This window comes from Varanus komodoensis, unplaced genomic scaffold (genome assembly GCF_004798865.1).
Source record: "Varanus komodoensis strain SLA01 unplaced genomic scaffold, ASM479886v1 scaffold48, whole genome shotgun sequence".
NCBI lineage: Eukaryota > Metazoa > Chordata > Lepidosauria > Squamata > Varanidae > Varanus > Varanus komodoensis.
Genome location: NW_025336059.1, coordinates 2,031,286 through 2,052,849, shown reverse-complemented (window position 1 = coordinate 2,052,849; position 21,564 = coordinate 2,031,286). Strand labels below are relative to the sequence as shown.

General features: G+C 48.0%; 1 protein-coding gene across 1 annotated transcript in view; it reads left to right on the top strand.

The window, feature by feature from the left end:
• The window catches only part of RERE (arginine-glutamic acid dipeptide repeats), a 307,198-nt gene that overhangs the window by 264,235 nt on the left and 21,399 nt on the right, over nt 1-21,564 (top strand).

Genomic DNA, 21,564 nt, shown 5'->3' with positions numbered 1-21,564 from the left:
TTAGATCTAGTTGGGGAACGTGCTCACCCCTCTGCACTTCTTCTGTTGGAAAATGCACAGGGACAAGCACCAGATTATGGAGTGGTTCTTCCCACAGGAATAAACCCCTGTGCCGCAACCCCTTCCACTCCCATCGCAATCGTTGCAGGATTCCATAGCTGAAAGCTGAAACCTGCCGGAAGATCAAGGAGAACCAACGAGGTCACGCCTCCCCATTGCTCCCCTGACACCAGGCATCTCGCCAGGTGAGCAAGACAATTTCCACCCCAAATCCGGCCTGCGTTTGATGTGTGCCCTGCACCTGCTGTTCGTTTGCCACCTCTGGGGCAGGATGGCCTTAGGGTCTTTCGTAATGCGGTCCTCCTTTGTTGCACCAAATCTCGCCGGGAAACCCCACCGGTCCGGGATTCCTTGATAGCTTCATTTCCTTGCATCTCATAACTAATAAGAAGAGGCTATGAAGACAAAATCCATCAAGGACGCCCCAGCCCTGAAGTTAGAAGAGCTGAGCGGGACTGTCGTGGTCGGGGCGTGGTGGAGGGCTTTCACTCATGGGGTTGCCCTCAGTCAAAGATGACTTGACTTGCATCACAACCACAAGGACGAAAATGGAGAACACTGAGCATTTCATTGCCATGTGAACTTTATTGCTTGAGGCGCTGGATTATGTCTCCCTGCCAGCCTGGACAAAGGATGTGCAGCCAGAGGAAATCCATTCGGCAGCACCTTTGCCCACAGCATGAAGATTTCCAGCTTGTTCTTTCGCCCAGACTTCTCGAAGGACAGCAGGGCAACAGCTGTGACACACTGCCAGCACTTTGCTCCTGCCGTATTGTGGATCTTCATCCCATTAATCATCGCCTCCAGCATCACCTCTTGAAGGCTTTTTTCGCCTTCCTCTGTGTGCTGCGCCTGCAACTCCACCATGGCCTGAGGAACAGGTATGCAAATGATGGGTTTCAGGCTCTTGCGATTTTCTCTTCAGACAAATATTGTGGACCCATTAATTAAAGCCCTTTAATTAGGTAACATCCTTCTGTGAGACACTGGTTGTCTCCTTTCCTTTGTTGCCTTTCCTCTGGGCTTCTTTGACCCAGCCCAGGCCCTCCTTGACAACGTGTTCTCAACTTGTTATCAAAGGGTTGTTCTCCTTTGTGTGTTCAGGTTCTGCTCATTCAACCCTGGAACGTCTCTTGTATTTGCCTGTTAGACGGCTTGTGGAAATATGCTCAGCATTCCAAATTTAGCAAGCACAGAAAACCACAAGAAGCAGCTAATGAACTGCCTGAAGGGCTTTAATTATGACATCACCTTCTAAGGTACGGAATCAGCCTGTCTCATAACGTTTGGTAATGCGGGCCTTTGACATGTCGGCTCTGCAGTTCAGCCCCTCTTCTAGCATAAGACATATTGCAGAGTATCTCATTTAGAGTATCGGGTGCCTAAAACTGACTTTCAGCAAGTTGTCTTAATGCTGTTTAAATGGGCTGGAAGCAGATGAGACATCCTAAGGCAAGCTCTTCGTGTTGTGGCCATGTTGATGAAGCCCAGTGGGGCCAGCCCAGTAGTTGATGGACTTCTTGGTACTGTACAGGTGTTGTGTCTTTTCTCAAAGAGAGAGAGATCCCCACAATTAACTATGGACAGGTGCCACGTATCCCTAACTCTTCTGAAGCAGTACTGAACATAATTGGGTTTCAGAAGCCCGGTACTCAGTCCGTTTTCACTAAACTATTCCCAAAGCTCTTGACCCATCTATCTTCTGCAACGCTGTTTATTCTGCTAATTCTTCTCTCTGGATTTTCTGGATGTTTTCTGTCATGCAGCTTTCAGAAGGAGGCTCAATAGGATTAGCAGAACATGCTGCTTTTCAGTTTTGTTCTCTTAGTCTGGAAGGTTCTTGGCTTCAGGATGGGGTGTGCTTCTTGCGGTCTAGTGGAACCAGTGTGTGCTTTTCTGAACCCGCATCTCACAACACCTTTCAAAACGCCCACCAACACTTTTACCTCTGTGCTGGAAATCGGGCTGCCTTTCCATGGTGCCATCCCTGAGGCGGGAAGGCCAAGGAGGAAATAATCTGTTCTTTTGACTAATTAAGCCTTTAATTTTAGTCCCTCAGGATGTTGCCGCTTGAGTCACTGAGTTCTGCGGAGCCTTTTCTGACACCGCAGGATGACAAGGCCCTTACTTGTCTGAACTTGCCGTCTTGTAGGAATACGGCCCGTCATCCCTCAGAGATGAGCTTGTTAGCCAGTTCTTTCTGCACAGCGATGCTGCAGAGAGTGGTGGTGGCGGCGGCGGTGATCGTAACAACAACAGTAATGATAATTATTATTAGTAGTCAGCTGCAGCACCACTCTTGGGGTTGATGTAGTTTTTGTCCATCACATACAAGGCGACGGAAGCACATAGGCTGGCCAGCCCTGGTCTGCTGGGCTGTCTCCCTTGTTGCAATACAAAAATTCATTTTTTTTCCAGTTGACTGTCTCCTCATCTCTCCCCTATTATGGCAAATTGTTATAAAATTGGAATGTGCGTGGCCTTCTGGCTGAGCGTGTCACGTGAGCTCCTGCACGGCTCTTTGCAGAGGAGGCTGGCATGGATGGTAGCCATAGCAACCGCACCACAATTTAGTTACCAGTATTAAAAAGAAAATAACCCAGAATGGATCTAATCTTGAGTCTTATTTACTCTTCTCTCCCTCTCTCTCTCTTTCTCTTCTCTCTGCCATTGGAAGTCATTGGATTGAAAGGCTCCAGAGTGGGAGGGCTGCAGAACTCAATGGTAACCACAGATAATGTCTCGTGGGGGTTAAAAGGGGCAGTCGAATCTCTAATTTGAAATCAGCCCTCGTTGTGCCTGCAGATGCATGCTGGGAAAGTGATCAGAGAGAGGCCATTGGTACATGTTGGACAGCACAAAAGACATGGCTGCTCTGCTGAGAAGCATTTTGGAAAAGAAAGAAAACACAACAACAGGTGTTGAGAAAGAGCTGTTTTGTAATCCAAGTGGTCAGCATGTGGCTATGTGAGCAATAGGAATTGGCTGGTCTATTTAGCCAAGGACTCGTTTTGATTTTAAAAGGGATATCAGGTTTCTAGTCCATAGAATAAAGCCATAAACTGAAAATTGTGAAATGAAAAGTACCAAGTATCAGAAACGAGGAATTGTTCATTTAACACATCCAGAAGATGCACACTGTTTCCTGACGTTGCTCTGTATTCTCATCGTTTCTTCCTTCCCGTCTCTTGACTGCATTAGCCTGTTCGCAGGTTGTTCCACTGGATGCACGTGAAATAAATCCTTGAGAGAAAGGCAGTTTTTTAAAAGTCACATTATATTCATAGCAGCAGCAGCGTTATTCCATGTGACATTTGCATCGGGAGAAAAAAGCAGCTCTACAAATGGCTGAAACTTTAATAGCGTACATCCCTCCAGGCTTTGTAATTTTCCAGACAAGATGGCAGAGCTGATAGAAATGTTTGCACTGCAACCTTGAAGCAGTTTTTTGCCCCATGCTGGCTTAACCAATGTAGAACATAATTCATTATTGCCTCCTTGTCCCTGTTCAGAGGCTTCATAAATATTTTGTTTCAGGCAGCAATTAACACTTCCCAAAGGAGAGATGTGGCAAGGGTGTTGGAGGCATTGGTAGTCGTTGTGTCTAGATGCTCCAGCGGCTGCTCTGGATGCAAGGGGAGGGAAGGATGTGTCCGCAGGAGCCCGATAGACAACTCTTTTCTAATAGCTAGTTGTGATGTCTGGTCCCACTGTGATAAACGCATTAGCTTCAGATATCAAAACTGGTATCCATTTCTTCAGACAGAATGAACTGACATACCAATAATGTGACTTTATCTGGGTTCATGGACGTGTGTATCTGATGAAGTGGGCTGCAGTCCACCAAAGATGTGCTACTATTTAAAGTGCTGCCAAGAATCTGCCTTTTTGGTGGCGAGAGACTTCATACGACTGCCCCCCTGGATGTTTTACTTTTAACCTGTTCCATGACTTCTGACAGTTTTGTCCTTTTGAAATCCTTACACTTCAGCACTGAAGTTTTCATACTATTTTACTTTTTCCCTTAAACCTAACATGCTGGGGGAATTACAGGTTTCCTCCAGTAAGATTCTTGCTTGGATTCTTTCTCCCCCAAAATCGGGAGGGGACCAGTTTGAGGTGGGAAGTGCAGTTGTCCCTCGCTAGGGGGATATCATCTCCCCACTGAATTTTGATTTTTCTGTTTGCGCGCTCTCTCTGCCCCATTGTCAGCATGAGGAAAAGGACCAGGGTAGTGCTGAGAAGAAGTGCTGCTCCCAGTGCAAGCCAAGGCATTGGCACAGCATCGTGTGCATGGGGGTGGCGCACAGCACATCAGCGGACTCGTCCAGCACTGGGTAGAGTGTCCGCTCTCCCCAGTGCCGGCCAGTTCCTCCACCACGCACATTCCCACGGTCTCCTCCAATTGGAGGTTGCAGATAATAGGGGAAATTCCTCCAGTGGGAAGGGAGTGGTGGTGTCAGATCAGGTCCTACCCATGCAAGAGCATGCTGGGGACTCCCGACGGCTAGCGTAGCCTCAGATCAGAGATGATAGCAAGGGCTTCTCTGAGGAGGCTGCCCAGGCCAGAGGTTCCCTAGCCATAAAGACCAACTTACAGCAAAAGAGGAGCCAGAGCGCGATGCTTTCCAGGAGCTGGGGGCCCCTGGGCCCCTTAAAAACCAAGTGCTGTTGACTTCTGTTTTCATAGTTCGTTGTGCCTCCATTTCAGTTTTTTCCCAAGCGAGCTTACTAAAACTTTCTGGCTGTTGATCTTGTTAAAAACTGTCCAAGAGGGGCTTTTCTAAGTCAAATCCTGTTCTGATACCAGAAAGAAATCACACTTGCCATGGTGTTTAAACTAACCTCCCCAGCACCCTTTGTTGGTTTATCCTGGAACCAGCCTCTCTGAGTTGGAGGGAGACCTCCACCCCTGCCGGCCGCCTCAGTCATCCCTTCCCCGCAAACCGGAGTGCGAGTGCGGATCTAGCCCAGTCTGCCTGTCCTGTGTCAGCCTCCTGAAGTTACAGGGCTTAGAAACGTGCCAACAGGCCTGGCTGTCTCCCCACCGCTGCTCAGTGCCGGGCAGGTGGGAAGGCATTCCAGTCATCCAAATTAAAGTTGGTTCTGCCTCCATTTTGCAGAGCCTTGTGCCCAGATGGAGAGGCCCGCGGGCAAAGGTTATTTTCTGTGCTTCAGCTTGGCTAGCAAAGGGATCGTGTAGGCCCTACCTACCATTGCAAGGCGTTCCGATTTCTCCAGTTCGAGGTATCATGCCAGAGATCTTTGCGAAAAGTGCCTGTCACGAGCCATCAATGCATTTTTAAGGCCCTGGGCAGCCAAGTCCTGGCGATGATTCCAGCACTGTGCATCGTTCCACACCCGCCCCCTCCCCTGGCCACACGCATCATCATCATTTCTGCCCTTTCATCTTCATTGCATCAAATAAATAAAATCAGGAACAGTAAAGCTAATTAGTTTGATGGCTAACTTGGTACTCAATCCGTATGGCATCATACCTTTTCTAGATCAAGCCATTAACATTTCCATGAGGTAGCGCCACAATTCATTTTTATTTGTTTTACAGACAGTTTCCTTCCCATGATATATCCTGTTCCTTCTGCTGCTTTCACTTGCTTTTTATTACCAAGATCATTTGCATGAAAACAGCATCTGTGTTTATGCTGATCTGCCACCGCTGCCGACTTCCAGTTGGAAGCCACCAGCCACATGGTTGAGACACGCCGAGGCCGGGCAGAGGATGTGGCTGCAGCCTTTCTCGCTCTGGATACCAACAGGTGGCGCTCTTCCTTTGCCCTGTCTTCCGGATAGGAAGCTGTCCTCTTCCCTATGTACCTATAATTCATCTCGTGCATATGACTGCATCTCATGCATTGTCCTGCCATTTATTTATATATCAGGCTGCTGGTGTGTGTCCGCGACTAGGTCGCACTGTTTGCTCATATGGGCCAATATGGCCTGCTCAGGGAAGCAGCCACTCCCCAGGGTCCTATGTAGAGAAGGGTGTAGCCCATCCCCTGCTCCCTTACCCCTTTATAATGGTTTATAATTCTCAGGATGGGGAAGGGTCGGGCTTCATGACATCTAAACCTTTTAACATAATCCCCATCCTCCTTCACCTTCCTCATCCTTCTTCTTTGCCTCTGTCTGTCCATCCATCTGCTCCTCCCTCCCTCCCTCCCTCCCTCCCTCCCTCCCTCCCAGTGCTGTGGGTCAGGTCATATTCACTTGTGGATCCCAGCTTGCCTGCTGAAGAGCCGGTGCCCTGAGATGCTAGCAGGCTGCAGGTGTCGGGGAGGGGAGATTGAGCTGTCCAGTCGTACATGCAGAGAAAGACCTGGGTGCCTCGATGGATCGCAAGCTGGGTACGAGCCAGCAGTTGGGGCACTGGAGCAGACGATGCCATCTCGTGGTGCCGTGGATAATGCTAGCTGTGGCCAGGCTAAGCCCAGCTTGGGATCTCCGTGTAACGCTGAAGCTCTGCTCAGATCACTGTGGACATGTTGGGTGTCAGTTGACTGTGCTCATTTCACAGGGTTGTTGGGATAAAATAGGCATCGTTCCACAAGCCATTATAAAAACTTAGGTTGCGTAACGTTGAGAAAGCAAGCTGTGCCCATTGACCAATTCTCTCCCCGCCCCCTGGTTTTTATTCAGCTGTCATGAAATGCCGGATATTGCAAAATGGCCTCTTATTAAAACACAGATGTGTCAGCTGGCCAGGCGAGGCTGCTCAGCATATTTCCTAAAGGGAAAAGTTGCGTTCATAGTCTCTTTTCTTCCTTTCTTTTTTACACGATGGTGAAGGGTTGCTGGCAGACCCGCTGGCTACCTCCTCTGCACCTGGACAAACATATGCATGGAAAGGTTAAACAGCAGCCCGAACTTAGTCAGCAGGCGAGAGGAAGAGCGAAAGAAAAACCACCGTTGGGAAAGTGGAGGTGATGGATTGTTTGAAGTAGCAGGGCGCTGTTAAGCACGGAGGCGGCCAGCATTACTGTGATCGTCTCCTAATTAACGGAGGGCTTGCCTGCCTGCAGAGCCATGCATGTCCTTCAGCGTATTAAAGCCTTTCGCAATGGAAGTGGAGGGCGGCTGCTGTGGTCAGGACAGGCGGCGTGTTGGCCGGGAAGCACTCGTTGCCCGAGGATGCTCTCTCTCCAGCGGGTCGGGGTTTCTTCAGTCTTCCATCTCCTTCCCAGGTCAACTTGCCAAATCCGGGGGTCAAAAATGGTATCACCAAGGTAGGCATGGCTGGGTAGCTGCCAAAGGCCCGTAACTCTTGGAGAAGGTTCTGTTGTTGTATTGCACTTACACCTCTCCGTTCTTGCTAGGAACCCACGGCAGGATACAAGCGCCTCTTCCTCACCACCACGACCCTGCGAGGTGGTTTGGGCTGGGCGGCCTTGACTGGTCCGGAGTCACCCAGGGAGCTCCGTGGCTCCGTGGGGGGTAGAACCCGGATCTCCCAAGTCCGGCGCTCCCAGGACCACATCCCAGTGGCTCTGGTCTCTCCTCTGCCACTTAGCCTCCCTGTTCAGCTGCCTCTCCCTCTGCTCCAGGCGAACGGAGGTGGTGAGAAGGGGCAGTGGGAGAGGCCACCACCCCCTTGCATATAAGGGCAGTGAGGTGGGCTCACGAGGGAGGGGAGCCGATGAGGATGATCTTGTCCAAGGACCCTGCGAAGCTGCAGCCGGCACCTGGCCTGCTGTGGATCAGAATGCGGGCTGGGACACGCTCCTGTGCCGCTTCAGGATTTTGTCCAGGGGCAGGGAAGTGGAGTAAAAAGTGAGCAAGCGTGTGAAATATCACCAGAACTATCAGCCTTCTCTTAGACCACTTCCGACGTGTGAAAATCATTGTCATGTTGTCAGCCTTACGTAGGTTTGAGAATGGGCCAGCCAACACTCTTAGGAGCCTAATTTGTGAAATTGATTTAACTGGTGTGGTCTGGGAAGGGAAGCGTGCTGAGCTTCGTTTCAGAGCTCTGAATTAGTTCAAGCGAAGTGATCGGGTCAGGGAACTGGAATTTGTAAAAAAGAAAACAGAAGGTTGCGGAGTTGTGCTGCTTTTTTCCTGTTTTTGTTTGGTTTGGTTTCTGTGTTTATTATGATGGTGAAGAGGAAATGTTCTTGTAATGAAAACTTTGGGGCCTGCAGCAGCTTGCTTGGGTCTATAACACAAATGTTGGCATGCCCGTTAAGTATAGCTTCTTGTGCAATTCTGCTGTAATTAGAAGACAGCGAAGGCTGAGAGCTGATTTGTAGCACGGGAGCTTTGGAAGCATTGAGGGCCTGGAAGCCGTAAGAACTGGGGTGCTTGGTGCAGCAGGCGGACTGGGAGGAAACCTGAAGGGCCTGATCACGCCTCATCTTGGAAGCGAAGCAGGGTCAGGCCTGGTTGGAATCTGGATGGGGGACTTCAATGTTGTGAACCACCCAGAGAGCTTCGGCTATGGGTGGTATAGAAATATAATTAATAATAATAATAATAACCGGCTTGCTGACGGTGGTGGCGGAGAGAATGGGAGCCCCTGCTTCTCCGCCTGCTAGGCAACCACGGCAGCATCCGTGAGGAGGATGCCGAGACCGCAGTAGACCCACTGCGGGTGTTGTGTCCAGGGGCCCTTGGAAACCTGGAACAAGCACTGCCTGGTGCCCTCGGAGACAGCTATACCTTGGAATAAGTGCAGACGGTTTCTAATGGCGATCTGGCATGGTATTCTTTGCTCCGGAAATAGAAGGCATCTTGCTGAGGATTCAGTCATAACTTACCAGCTACTTTTGGCTTTAATGTATTCACCATAGGCACTGTCTGTGGGGAGGGCATGTGACCCCCCCCCATCTGACTGGCTTGTGCTTCTCTGCCCCTGCTAAACTGCGGGGGCACCTTCGCATCTTGGGCTAAGAAAAGGCACCGTTCACATGCAAGCTAATTGGATCAAAGGCTGGAAATGAAAATCAGCGTGCTGCTTTGAAAGTTAAATCCGGCAAAATAAATAGGACTAACTTGACAGAAAACATGTTCAAGACAAGAGAGTTAAAATACAGTCTCCTGATACTTCTCTCTCTCAAACCTAACAGGTGGATCAAAGAGCACCCTAAAAATTCACTCCCCCCATGTTTTTCCCTGCTGCTACTATTAGTATTGACACTCTCGGCCAAGTGTTGAGAACAATAAGCTCTTTTGGGATTCTGTCACAATTAGGAAAGTTGAAATGATTTTGATTCCTAAGTAGCATGAGTATGTGGCTCCTGTCTGCCTGTCCTTGGCCTGTGTTCACGTTAGATAAAGCAGACAGGCATAGAAAAACGGAGGCAGAATAGAGTAGGGGCGGTGGTGCTTGGGCTCCCCATGGCTAATGCAGCGTTTTGCATGAAAGACTCGGAGACGCATGTGGAATGAGCAGACAGAGGATGGGATGAAAACTCCACTGATTTGCAACTCGAAATAAGTGTTTGTTATGACAAGTGTAATCTAATCTTAATTACTAAGATGCTTCACGGAGTGCTAGTTGGTGCTCTGTAGTAATTTTTCCCCCAACTAATGAAGTTTTTAGTAACTCACAGCTTTGTTCTAGCGCTTCTAAATTTATAAGAAATAGAGATTAATGAGACGTGCTGCTTTAATGCTAAGGCGAACTTAAGCACTGCTTAAGACACAATTAGGGTAGCATTTAACTTAATATATTAAAACCAAATGACAGAGGAGAAGAAGCTGGCCCTGTGTTTTACATCTCCCTTGCAAAGAGAGAGGGAGGGAAAAGGGATCCTTCATTTAAATTAATTGGATTTGACACACAAACCGCAATAGAAAATACTTCATGCTGCGGAAGGAGCCATGGCAGTATTCCCGGCTTCTCTTTCAAAATAAACATCTCGCTTTCAAAAGCTCGATTGTGCTTGATAATTCCCATCCTCCAAATAAAACCTATGAAGTATAAGGATGGAGGTGGCATTTCCTCTTTCTGGTGGCTACTACACGCCTCCCATGCAAAGGGGGGGGGGGAACCTCTTAACAGCACTTTCCCCAGCTCAAAAATGGATTTCCCTCCAGCCACTGCCATTCAATTATCACCTCGGGAAATGTACAGATATAACTGATGATCCCTTTAAAACAGCCTGCAGAATTCCACTCCCTCCCATCGTTCACGTCTCGCCTCACTCCCATCATTAAATGTAACACTGCCGATGCACATCATATAGGGTGACCCTGACGGATGTCACTTTGATGCTGTGCAGAGATAATAAGATTGCACATGTAATGAAGGGCAGATAAATAGGAAAATGTTTACGGGATGGAACACGGCGAGTTTGAATGGCTTTATGGCTTTCTTGCTCCTCTCTCTCTCTCTCTCTCTCTCGCTCTCGCTCTCGCTCTCTCTCGCTCTCTCTCTCTCGCTCTCTTTTGCAAGCATGGAATTGGGGTTGTATGAAGGGAGACAATGAGGGAGAAGAATATGTACGCTGCCTGTGCCAAGTGGCAGCACTCTGCAACCTGCCTTCCAGTTTCTTAAAACTTGACAAACTTAATCCAGATAAAATGTGCCCTGTTTGCTCTAAAAGGAAGTTGAGAAATAGAGCTATTGTCATTTTATTGCTGTGTTGAATTTTGAAACCATTAAAAATATACAGTGATTTCAAGGCTGTTAATCTATTTCCAAAACCATAAAATGTTGCAGTCCTTAGCATGTGTACCAGGCACAAATCCCATTAGACTGAGACTTGTTTCTTCCGAGTTAACCTTGTTTAGCATTGGAGCTGAAATAGTGCGTTTCCATAATCAAAGATGCATATGGGTTTGCTTCCCTTACCTATATTTTATGTCCATCTTTCGTTGTAATAAAACTCAGTTGTTGTTTTTAAGTCCCTGCTATACTTTAGTCATCATTCCTCTGTTTAAAAAAAGGTTCTGTCATATGGCTGCTCTTTTTCTGGCTTCCTTCTCTGACTTCTTGTCTGCAGGTTAAAAATAACTCAGAGTCAGATCCATGGAACTGGAGAAGCTTGTTGTCCTCTCCCCCATTTGGTAGATAATTTTAGCAGGCATGGATATGTTACTTTGGAAGGCTCTCTTTGCTCATTGCTTTCTGTTACTGCATTGTTTTGTAATTCTGTGTTCTGTCACTAGGTGCCACTGTTGATATATTTTGTCCGTAATGCTTAGGATTCTGCTCTTGACAAGCATGAGAATCCATTCTCCTGCACTCCCCCTATCTCTTATTGTAGTACAGCCACGAGGAAGAGTTACGAAGCTTTTGCATCTAGTTTTAATTGCAGCTTGCCATGTTGGCTGGAGCTGGTCAATCTTAATTATAGTCATAGAAATAAACCAGGTTCAAAACATCATTTATATGGAGGAGATTTGTTTCCAGTAATGATTGTGGAGATGTGCCATCCAACTTAAACTGTGGCTCACTAAACCATGGGGAGAGACTTTAGCGTAATGTCCAAACTCAGCCGCTGTGTCCCCTGCTGGTATCAAAGCCATGAATCCCTTGGGACCTGCATAATTTGATCTTTGAGTCTGCTCATGAGACTTTGGGACGTGGAACAGAAGTGAAATTAAACGTTTAAGAACCTGAATGGTCCTTATGTTGTAAGGGTGGTAGATGAGGAGGGAAGACAACACTTTAAGAGAACCGTAACTTTTAAGAACTGCACATAGATGTTTAATGTGCTCTTTGACTCTGACATTTAAAAGAAATGCCCTAGGAAGTAGTTAAGTCAGTTGAAAAACTTTTAATGAACTGATTTCATAATGCTGTGGAAAATCCCAATCCTTCCTTTAAATACCTGATGTTATTCTCCCCATAAGGTATTTCTGGGGATGTGCAGCGTCCCGCAAAACCCGCAGTGGACAGTCATCATCTCTGTTGCTGTTTCTCTTGTGGAGAGATTTGCAAAGTCTGGAAACCATCAAACAATAGGTGGCTGGGGGAAAGGCAGCAGGCCCAGGGTAAGGTGGTGGGGCACCTGGAGAATCCCAGAGGGCCAGATTTGGGCCTGAGGTTTTGCATCCTCGGTTTAGAATGTTGGCTGCCCGTTGGCTTTTCCAGTGGTCCAGTAGCTCAGAGCAAACCCGCACAACTTGTGCCACGTCAGTCCAAGCACAGCTTAGAGGACGCATCCCACTGGGGACTTGCTCATCCCACTGGGGATTTGCTTTCCTTAACTCTCCAAAGCAGGGAGTTTGCCAAGCACCTGCTGCACTAGTTTTGGTCGCCAGCGATTGCGCAGAACCATTCCACATCAAGCATGGCGCCAAGAGTTGGATTTTAGATGACTACTGGGACACACTCTGGCAGGAATGCCTAACCGCTGGCCCTGGGGCCTGAACGAGCCCTCCAGAGGTTTGAATCCAGCCATCTAGCCTCCCTTAAAAGACCGCGCCTCTTCCACTGGTCCAGCCATTTCCCCCATCACCAAAGGTGTGTGCTTGTTCCCCAGGTTTTCTGCAGTCCCCCCCCCCCTTTCTGAACAGACACGTTTCTTGTCCTAAGCCTTTGTTACTGTCAGTAGGGGATTTAAGCCAGAACAAACAGATATATGTTTCCCCAAGCACCACTGAAATGCAGCCCACAGGAGCATCCGAAAATGGAATTCAGTCCTCGGGCTTAACGAAGTTCTGCACCTCCGCACCGTTGCAACAAAACCCCATCGGACTGGATAGGAATCCACCTTGATTCACTGCTTTCATTAAGTTTGTGAAGTTGCCCTTTAACCAGCCAGGCCAAGAGAAAGGAAACACGGTTGAACTTCATTCTCTTCTTGTCTGCTCGAACTGAAACTGAAACTTCGTTTCTGGATGTTTTTTTTAATGAAATTTGCACTATCAAGCAGAGACTTCATTTACTTGGAAGTTTTGGAACTTCCACCGAGCTTAAGATATTTACCACCAAAGGCAGTTGGCTTCTTCTCCAATAAGGGAGATGGGCACAGAACACCTAGTTTTCCTTTCACAAGGGGCTTGTGCAGAGCAGTGCGAAGAGGGAAGCTACTGCTTCTAGCGGCGAATGGGGACCACATGCATCCTGGGTGCTTTCTTCCTCCGCCAGTGAATCCTTCCGAACCAGGCCCCGTCTATTCCTGTCATCCTTGCTTTCCCCAGTTAGAAAAGTAGGAACAAATGCAAAAAAATATTGTTGAAGTGCTTGGTTTCGTTCAGAAAATCAGTGGTGTCTCCTTGTTTTCAGTGCGGCCATTTTACAAATTGCCGTGTACCTTGTGCGGCAGAAGCCTCCGTGCCTGCCGTGTGGCTGGTGGATTCTGTTTGTTTGGTTATAGCTGCTCACGGAGCGTGTGAGCCTTTTCCTTTCCCTCGTCTCAGTAGTGCTGCACTCCAGGGAAATTAAAGAGCAATTATTAGGGCTTGCTTGCTCTCAGATGCCGTAAGTGGTACTCGAAAGGTAAGTTGGCGCATTCATATGGCTGGCTTTGCTGGATGGAAGTCACTGTCTCCCACTGCTGCCTTCTGGGTGCTGCAACACACACACACACACACACACACACACACACACACACACACACACAGTTAATCTTGTGCTTACCTAAGGCAAGACTTAAACATAAATGCACAAACAGAGTTTGTACTGTTTATTTTCCATTAGAAAGACCACTGATAAGGATAAGAAGGGGCAGGGAAGTGAGGCAGGCAATTCTGCTGAATTGGTCAAGGTGGAATAGATGACCAGTTAGACTGCTTGGACCAGCATTTCATTGTTCCAGGGGAATAACACAGACACAATTAAAAGTGTAAGATGGGCATGGGAGAGAATGGAAATGAGCAGAAACAAGAGAGAACCCTTTAACACCTCAGACGATGAACACATTTATTACCGCATTTTGGTTTGCTCTCTTTAAGGTGTTCTGTTTGTTTGTGTAAGTCTCCTCAGGCAATTGGAGAAGTAGGATTAAAAAGTTTTCTATATCAAACCGAATCAGAGGAAAAATGACTCTTGCACATGCACGCTGTTAGGACAGAATGAAACATAAATTTCCATCTGTTATATCGCCCTGGGTTCAGTTCCTGGCTCCTCTAGGCAGGCCTGGGACAAGCGGCTCTCTGAAGACATAAGGGCCACTGCCAGTCAGAGCAGGCAGTGCTGAGCTTCATGGCCCAAGGAGCTTGATGGTATAAGATGGATTTCTGTGTCCCTAACGTTTTAAATCTTTGTAGTGCTACTTCTAGCTAAATTGTGGTTTTAAATGTTTTAAGCTGTGGTGGTGTGTTTTATGTTTTTATTTATTCCTTTGTGGGACTTTTATACCACCCCACAGCCCGAAGGTTCTGTTTTATTATTCCAATGGTTGCACAGCACCCAGAGAGGTTTGTCTATTGGCCAGTGTAGGAATGTAATACATACATAGCTACACGGTATGGTATTGTGACTCCAGTCCATGTTCCTTGAACTGAGAAGACGCGGTTGGGAGGTGGTATTTATTCTTCATTCCATGATCAGAGTGTTGTGATACAAATGATCCCTCTTAAAGAGCCTGAGCTGAGCAGTGCCAGAAAGGGTATTGTGTTAAGCCATGGTGCGGAGGGGAAGGGCAGGTAAGTAATTTGCGTGTGGTTTCACATCTTCAGCAATTAGGATGTTTTCTTTCGTGATAGAACCATCTTCTAGGAGTTCCCCTCCCTCCCCCTCCTAACATCAAGGACAAGGAAATTCACATCCTGAGGCAGCTTAATCTTAGATGCGTGGTTGCATTGATTTGTTGCAGCAAAACCCGCAATCTTGAAGCACCTTTTCAAGACCATCATTTTTAAGCATATACATTTCATAGTTGAGAGCCTGCATTAATACCCTGGAAAATATTTTAGCAGGCAGACCCACAGCCACTTGTTGTGTGCCTGCTTCTGGCTCCTTTTGAATTTTCAAGTCATGTTTCTTTTCCGGTACCTTTAATATGCAAACTACCAACAAGCAAGTGTTGCCTCGGCCAGCACACAGCATCTTCTTGCGGCCCAGAGAGAGAAACATTCCAGGCAGCCTTTTCAAAACTCAGTAACCTGTGAGGGTCAGTTCCCTGGGTTTGGGCATGAAGAAAGAGAGTTGTCCCAAAACTGATAGTATCGGCTGCGTCCTGCCCATTTCAAGCTGAGTGGACAACCAGGTCTGTCCTCACAGGGGTTCTTTCCACAGGGTCACCCCCCTGCTGCAAGTCTCTTCGAGCACCCCCTGACCCTCTGTTGCCTCCATCTTGGGTCTTGTATTACTTCTTCTTGCAGTTGGAACCCTGCATTCTTATTGGTTCAGAGGGCCCAGCTTGGCTGTCCTGTGAATGATTAAATATAGAAATATATAGCCCTATTTATATATTATAGTATAGTATAATTATATTATATTATATTGGCCCATGCATGCGAATGATGTGCATGGGCATATAAACGTGTAACTGCATTATTTATTAATATAGGGCTGCCCCTGCTCTGGATCCCCATCAACTGGGGAAGGTAGATGCAGTGCCCCTGATACTGGAAGTCGTTTAAAGCCATCAGGACTAGTAGCCTTTGCTTACCTTATGGGTGGTTACCCTTTGGTGTTCCCACTGAAAATGAGTGATGATGAAGGCTAGGCCTCATCAGGAAATCGAAAGAAAGAAAGAAAGGGATGCAGGGAGACGGACCTTAGGAAATATGGATTTATTCAGAGCTGTCTGCTAGCCAAAAATCTAGCTGGGGTGGGGGTGACCTCAATCTGTATAAAAATTCAAAGGAAAAGTTCTGAATAGGGACCAGTGAAATCTCCCTGAAGAAGTGACAAAGAACTGTGTACGGAGTGTGAAAAACTCAGCACTAAAAAACACAGCCCATTGTACAACTATTGTAAGCAAAAATAATTACGCCAAAAAGCAAAGCTCCCTTCACTCCATGATCCAAAGAAGGGAGAGAAGCTCCAGTATATGCAGAGCTTGGCGGGTGGGGACTGCTTCTATGTGAAAAAAAAAGACAAGAAATGGCAGTGAAGATGGGAGGTCGTTGAAAAACACTGAACCTTTGAACACACCAACCTCTCTTCCTGCTCTCTGCTTCATCTTTTCCCCCATTCCCTCATAGCAGAACGTTCAGTTCTGTATTTGTGGCTGGCCGGTTGTGCGGAGTTAATTACACTATTCTCAAAACGGCTCGCCTTTGCCTTGGGGCAGTCAATGCAGTCCTTGGGCCTCACGAGGAAACGTGGTGGACACAGAACCTTTGGAAGAATCGTCTCGTAGCTTGTCCATGGCCCGGGCACCATCTATGTGCTTTCCCTCATTTTAGGATCCCTCAGTCCCAGCCAAGAGCATCTCCCTGCTTCCAGCGCAGATGCTTTTCTTGCAGCGGACTTTGCTGTATCTCCTTTTAGGGAATGCTGCCACCAAAGACTTTTAAAAATAGAGTGAGTGTAAGCTGGCTGGGGTGGGAGCGTGTCTCCTGAGCTCGAATAGCTGCCGAGAACACTGGCAGCTGATCGGGATGCTGCCCGGTCCCGTACCGGCTATCGGATCAGCCCGGCTTATCTCGCTAGCAGCCGTGGTCGTGCAGAGCTGTTAAGCCTCGCTGGCCACTCAGCATCTCTCTGTGAGCAAAAGAGGTGGGATTAGCCAGATCCAAAATGGCCTTTGCAGGGCTGTCCGTGCCTGCTCAAACGTTGGCTCCTGAGCCAAGACCCCACCCCACCCCACCCCTCCGGCTAATTTTCAAAGCAGTACTTTGTAAAGGCCCTTTTGATCAATGATTGCCTGCGTGAATGTTGCAGTAGGCTATTGATTTCTGCAGCTGTTTTTGTTCCCTGAATTTATGCGCGATGGATGGGCTTTCTGTGGTTTGCACACAGTATGCATGTCTGATTAAAGTTCAGTTGACTGGACTCGCAGTGAAACTGGGAGCAGTTTTGCCTCCCTGTTTGTTGAGCCACCAAAGCTTCCTCTACTTGTCCTTTTGTTTGCGTCCAAGCTCTTGCCACCCAGGCAGTTGCCAATATGCTGCCCCTAATCCTCTCTCGCTTGCTCCAGCATTTGATTCCATGGATGCGTGAGGGAGGCCTACGAATATAGCCTGTGTTAGGATTTCTTGAAGAACAATCCAAACCAGTCCTGGGGCTCAAAGGTGTGCTCACCCCCCTGCTTCCTTTTTCAGGTGAAACAGGGTTTTCAAAGGCTTTCCCCACATTGGTGTTTTCAGAGATGAACTCTAGTCTTAATTTAGGAAAGTGTGTTTGTGATTTTGGATTTTTAATGTTTTGAGTATTGAGATACTGACAGATCCAGGACAGTCTGCAACCCAGCCAGGGGTAGGTAGGTAGGAAATCTCCACCCAGGAGTGCAAGTGCTGATTCAGGGAGAGGAGGAAGAGGTTTGCATTGCTAGGTGAATAGTTTTTCTGCATCTCTGAATCCTCCTTTGCTTGAAAGCCACTATCTTGTCCATTGGCAGCTCACTTTTGCTACCATGCTGCCAGGCACTGGCCTGTCACATTCACCATAAATGCAAGGAATGGATACTTGAACATTTTAATTGAGTCCGTGAAAATCCATTCCTGCTCGATTCTCAGTCTTTGCTTGATGTCGCAGCCAGCATGTGATCCACCCAGACCAGCGTCTCATGTTCTGCATCTCCACATCTCTCCCTATTCAAAGCTCGGCATCTTGGGAAGTCATCCTCCCTGAGGCAGTTCTTTTCTGCTTCTAGCTAGGATGCCTTGGAGCAGCTTCTGCCAACTCTGGCCTGCTGGCTTCTAGTTGGTTTGCATTACTTGATCGAAGCCCACCAGCGCAATCTGCAGTGTGGTTTCTCCGGGAGAGGCAGGGCATGAGTTGCAAGGAGCATGCTCTGCAGCCGTGGTCCGCAGAGGTGCTGCTGGAAGCCGTGGCTGCCTGCCTGCCTCTGCAGCCATCCTGACAGGATCCGAGCAGAACCTGCTGTCGCAAACGCTGCAGCTGCACCCAGATTGCTGCTGCTCCCTCCTTCCCCTCTGAAAGGGGATTTCCGAGCCACTACCTGTGCAAGAAAGGGTGGGGGCGAGCATTTTCCACTGAGCTCTCTTCGAACTCCTTGCAGCCATCTTTGGTCTCTCTCTCTGTTGCTCATTATCTCTCAGCAGCATGTCTGCTAAATCGGTAGATTCCTTTTCACAAGAACATAATTGCTGTGGCAGGTCAGGTCAAGGCTGTACAGAGCCCAACGTTGCATTCCTGCAGCGGCCTGGCCGAGGCATTTGGAAAGCCTAGATGGAGGACAAGAGCAGTACCATCTGAGTAATGGGCGTACACAGACTTTCTGTACCACCTCTATACTAGAGGAAGCATGAGGACTGGCGGCCCTGGAGAGCCTCCGTTCTCCTCCACCAATTCATTGGATGCCCTTTTAAATCCTCCAAAATTGGTGGCCCTACTCCATCTTGTAGTAGGAAATTCCATAGTTACACTATGCGAAGGAGTATTTGATTTGATTTATCCCATGACACCAGCTCTGCTATTATAAGAGAAGGAGAAAAATGTCTTCCTAGCCACTTTCTCCATCCCTTAGAGAATTTTCTGCATCCTGGTCTCCCCTTCTCTTTTTTCCTGAGCTAAGCTGCCCAAACGTGGTAGCCATTGCTCACAGAGGCACTGCTGTGTCCTCATGGTTCTCACTTCAATATAAAAATCTCCGCTCTCTTTTTCCAGTTACCAAATTTTTTTGTGTGGTGGCAATGCAAAAATTGAATGTATTTGGTAGGCTGCATTTCCAAACTGGCCAATAACTGAACTTCCCTGAGCAGTTCATACAATTTGCATCATCAAATAAATTATAATAGTTGCAAATCACAGGAACTTGGATTTCTCCCTTAAAGAAAAGACAAGACAAATGGTACCAGTTCCTTGGGCTGGGATAGACCACTTCTGCGTCAGGGAACCAGTGCCCCCTGGATAGGCAAGCGTGGTCTCGAACGGACTGACAGCACAAAGGAACTTTCTCATGTTAGAACTGGCCTCACACCCAGTTGACAGAATTAACCCTGGGAGGGGAGGATTAGGTGAGAGGGTTTGACTTAACTCGATCAGAGGCTCTTAACACAATCCAGTGAGGTGCTGCCTCAGCCGCTGCCTGACACAAGCCGGTTTTGCCTCCTCTAAAGGATGAGTGTTCGTTGCGATCTGTGACAAAGGGGTGCCCCTTCCTGTGCTGGTTGCGCGGCCGTTCAGGGGGAGAGGGAGTGGAGAGAGACTGTGTGTGTCGTGGCTAATACCAGATGATCGCTGAATGTGCATGTTAACATGTACATTTGTGCATGGCGCACTGATGCGCCTGGACGAGTCAGCGTGGATCATCACTAACCGATCGGAAGTATTCAGGCGCGTTTCCCTGCCTCAATTGGGAAATGGCCGCAGCCTCCAAACTGATTTCACGCACTGATGCAGCGTGCGCGCTGGGTCCACGGTGCGCACAATTCCTGGTTGGCGTTGCCCATCTGCACTGGACTGATGTGGTGGGTGAGCAGAAGGGAGGGGCTGGGCTGGGATGCAGAAGAGCCCTGTTCTCGTCCCCTGCTCAGCTGTGAGGTGTCTTGGTGCCCGTCACGGCCTCTCAGTGGCAACTCCTTCAACAGGTGGCGGTTGTGAGATAACATGGAGAGGAGGCGGATTATGGAAGCTTCCCTGGGCTTCTTGCAAGAGGGAAACTGATTTTTCCCAAGCTGTAGGGGAGGCATTTAAGTCCTTTAGAAGTGCACAAAAACCGGGAAACCAGCGAAGACTTGGGGGATGGGGTGGGATGAAGGAAAGGGCTTGTGTCCTTTTGGTGGGCGAGATTTGGCCTTTATATTATTTATATTATTTAAAATGTCCTATATTCTGCCTAATTATTATAAAATCTCAAGGCAGTTTGCATAAAAAGACAGCAAATATAAATTAAAATCTTTCGGCCTCATTCTTTGCACTCAGCTCATGAGATTGTAAAGATTGTAATGAGAACAGATGTGAAGAACCCTGAATACTTAAGAGCACGGCGCAAATGTTCAACTTTTGTCTTATTATGCGATTTATTCGGGGACTGTGCGTGCTGGCACAGCAACATGAATACATCCTTCATGCCTCCATGTGGATATTTACCTACACTTTCCACTCAGCCCACACGGTCCCCCCACACACGAGTGTGCGTGTGCGTATTTGTGGGCGCTCATGTTTGCGGCTGGTCCTGGAGCCACTGCCCACTGGCAGGTCTGTATATTTGCCGATGGAGCAAGAGAGGACGTTGCCGAAGGCCCCGCTCCTCTGCCGTCCACCCCGGGTTCTTTGTCTCCGATGCTGGAAGTGGGGCTGGCGAACCTGTGGCTCGCGTTTTCCTGTAGCATTGCAAGTGATGCTGCGGACCGACTTGGGCTGGGTGTTGCGCTGTGCTGCGAGGCGCGCACGGGTTGTGCTGTGCTGGGCTTATGAGATCAGACATGGGTTCAAAGAGCCCCCCTCTCCCCCCCCCCGGCAATTGCAGCTTGTCTGCTCTGGGGTGGCCTTCAGGAGGCCAGTTGGAAACCCCTCCGACTCGCTTGCTGCTCGGAAGAGGCAGCTCTCAGAAGTGCTGGGGTTTTAAAGCAAAACGAAAGGAGATTAAAGCTACACATGTGGCTCATTTGCTCGACATTACACCTGCTAGTTTGAATATTCTTTGCTCCGGCTTTTGGATGTAAGCCAGATTCATTACACTGTAGAATTATCACAGGCTTCTCTTGGCATGGGCTTTTACTGCCTAATTATCTTAACATTGCTGTATATATTAAGATTTTTTTAAAAATAGTTTAATACAGCTTTGGTATTACGGCTAGAGCTTTGTCTTTAATATGTTCTAATCACAGGTGCGGTTTTACAAACCAGGAGTCCTATGGTGGCTTAAAAAAAAAAGCATGTATGGAATAATACCAGGGTTTTTTTCCCCTCCTCACTGGTAATTCCTTCCAATACCAAACAGTAAAATCTAAGTACTCATTTAGAAAGCACAGCTACATTATAGGTCTGTGGGGTTAGGGCTGTGCTGTGAACTTAGCCTGCTGTTTATCACCTCAGTCACCATGAGCCTGTACGATCCCGTTAACTATTAGTTTGAGCTCTAAGCAAGGTGGAAGGAAAAGGGACCTGCATTTCTGACTGGGAACAGAGCAGGGGGCTGTCAGCAAGGTGCTCCTTGAAAACATTGGAATTAATTTCTTATTTATGGGGTATGAGGTGGAAACAGAAGAGCTTTTCTGCAAAGCTTTCCTTAGAGTTTTTTTGGAGGGGGCTTTATCTCCTCTCCCCCCCCCCCACTCCTTGCAGTCCAGAAAGTGGCTTATGCAGGAGGCAATCATTGCGTTAGGACTGCGTCTTTCTCCAATTCAGTTTTGGGTTTGCCTTCAGTTTTGGGTAGCCCCTCTTTGGACCACTCCAGTGCGCTTCCTTTTTGTGCCAGAAGTTGCCCTGGACACACTCTGAATATTCCTTGGCAGTTCGGCCACTTGTGTCCTGCTGCCTCCCCCTCCCACCGGGTCCTGCTGCCTCCCCCTCCC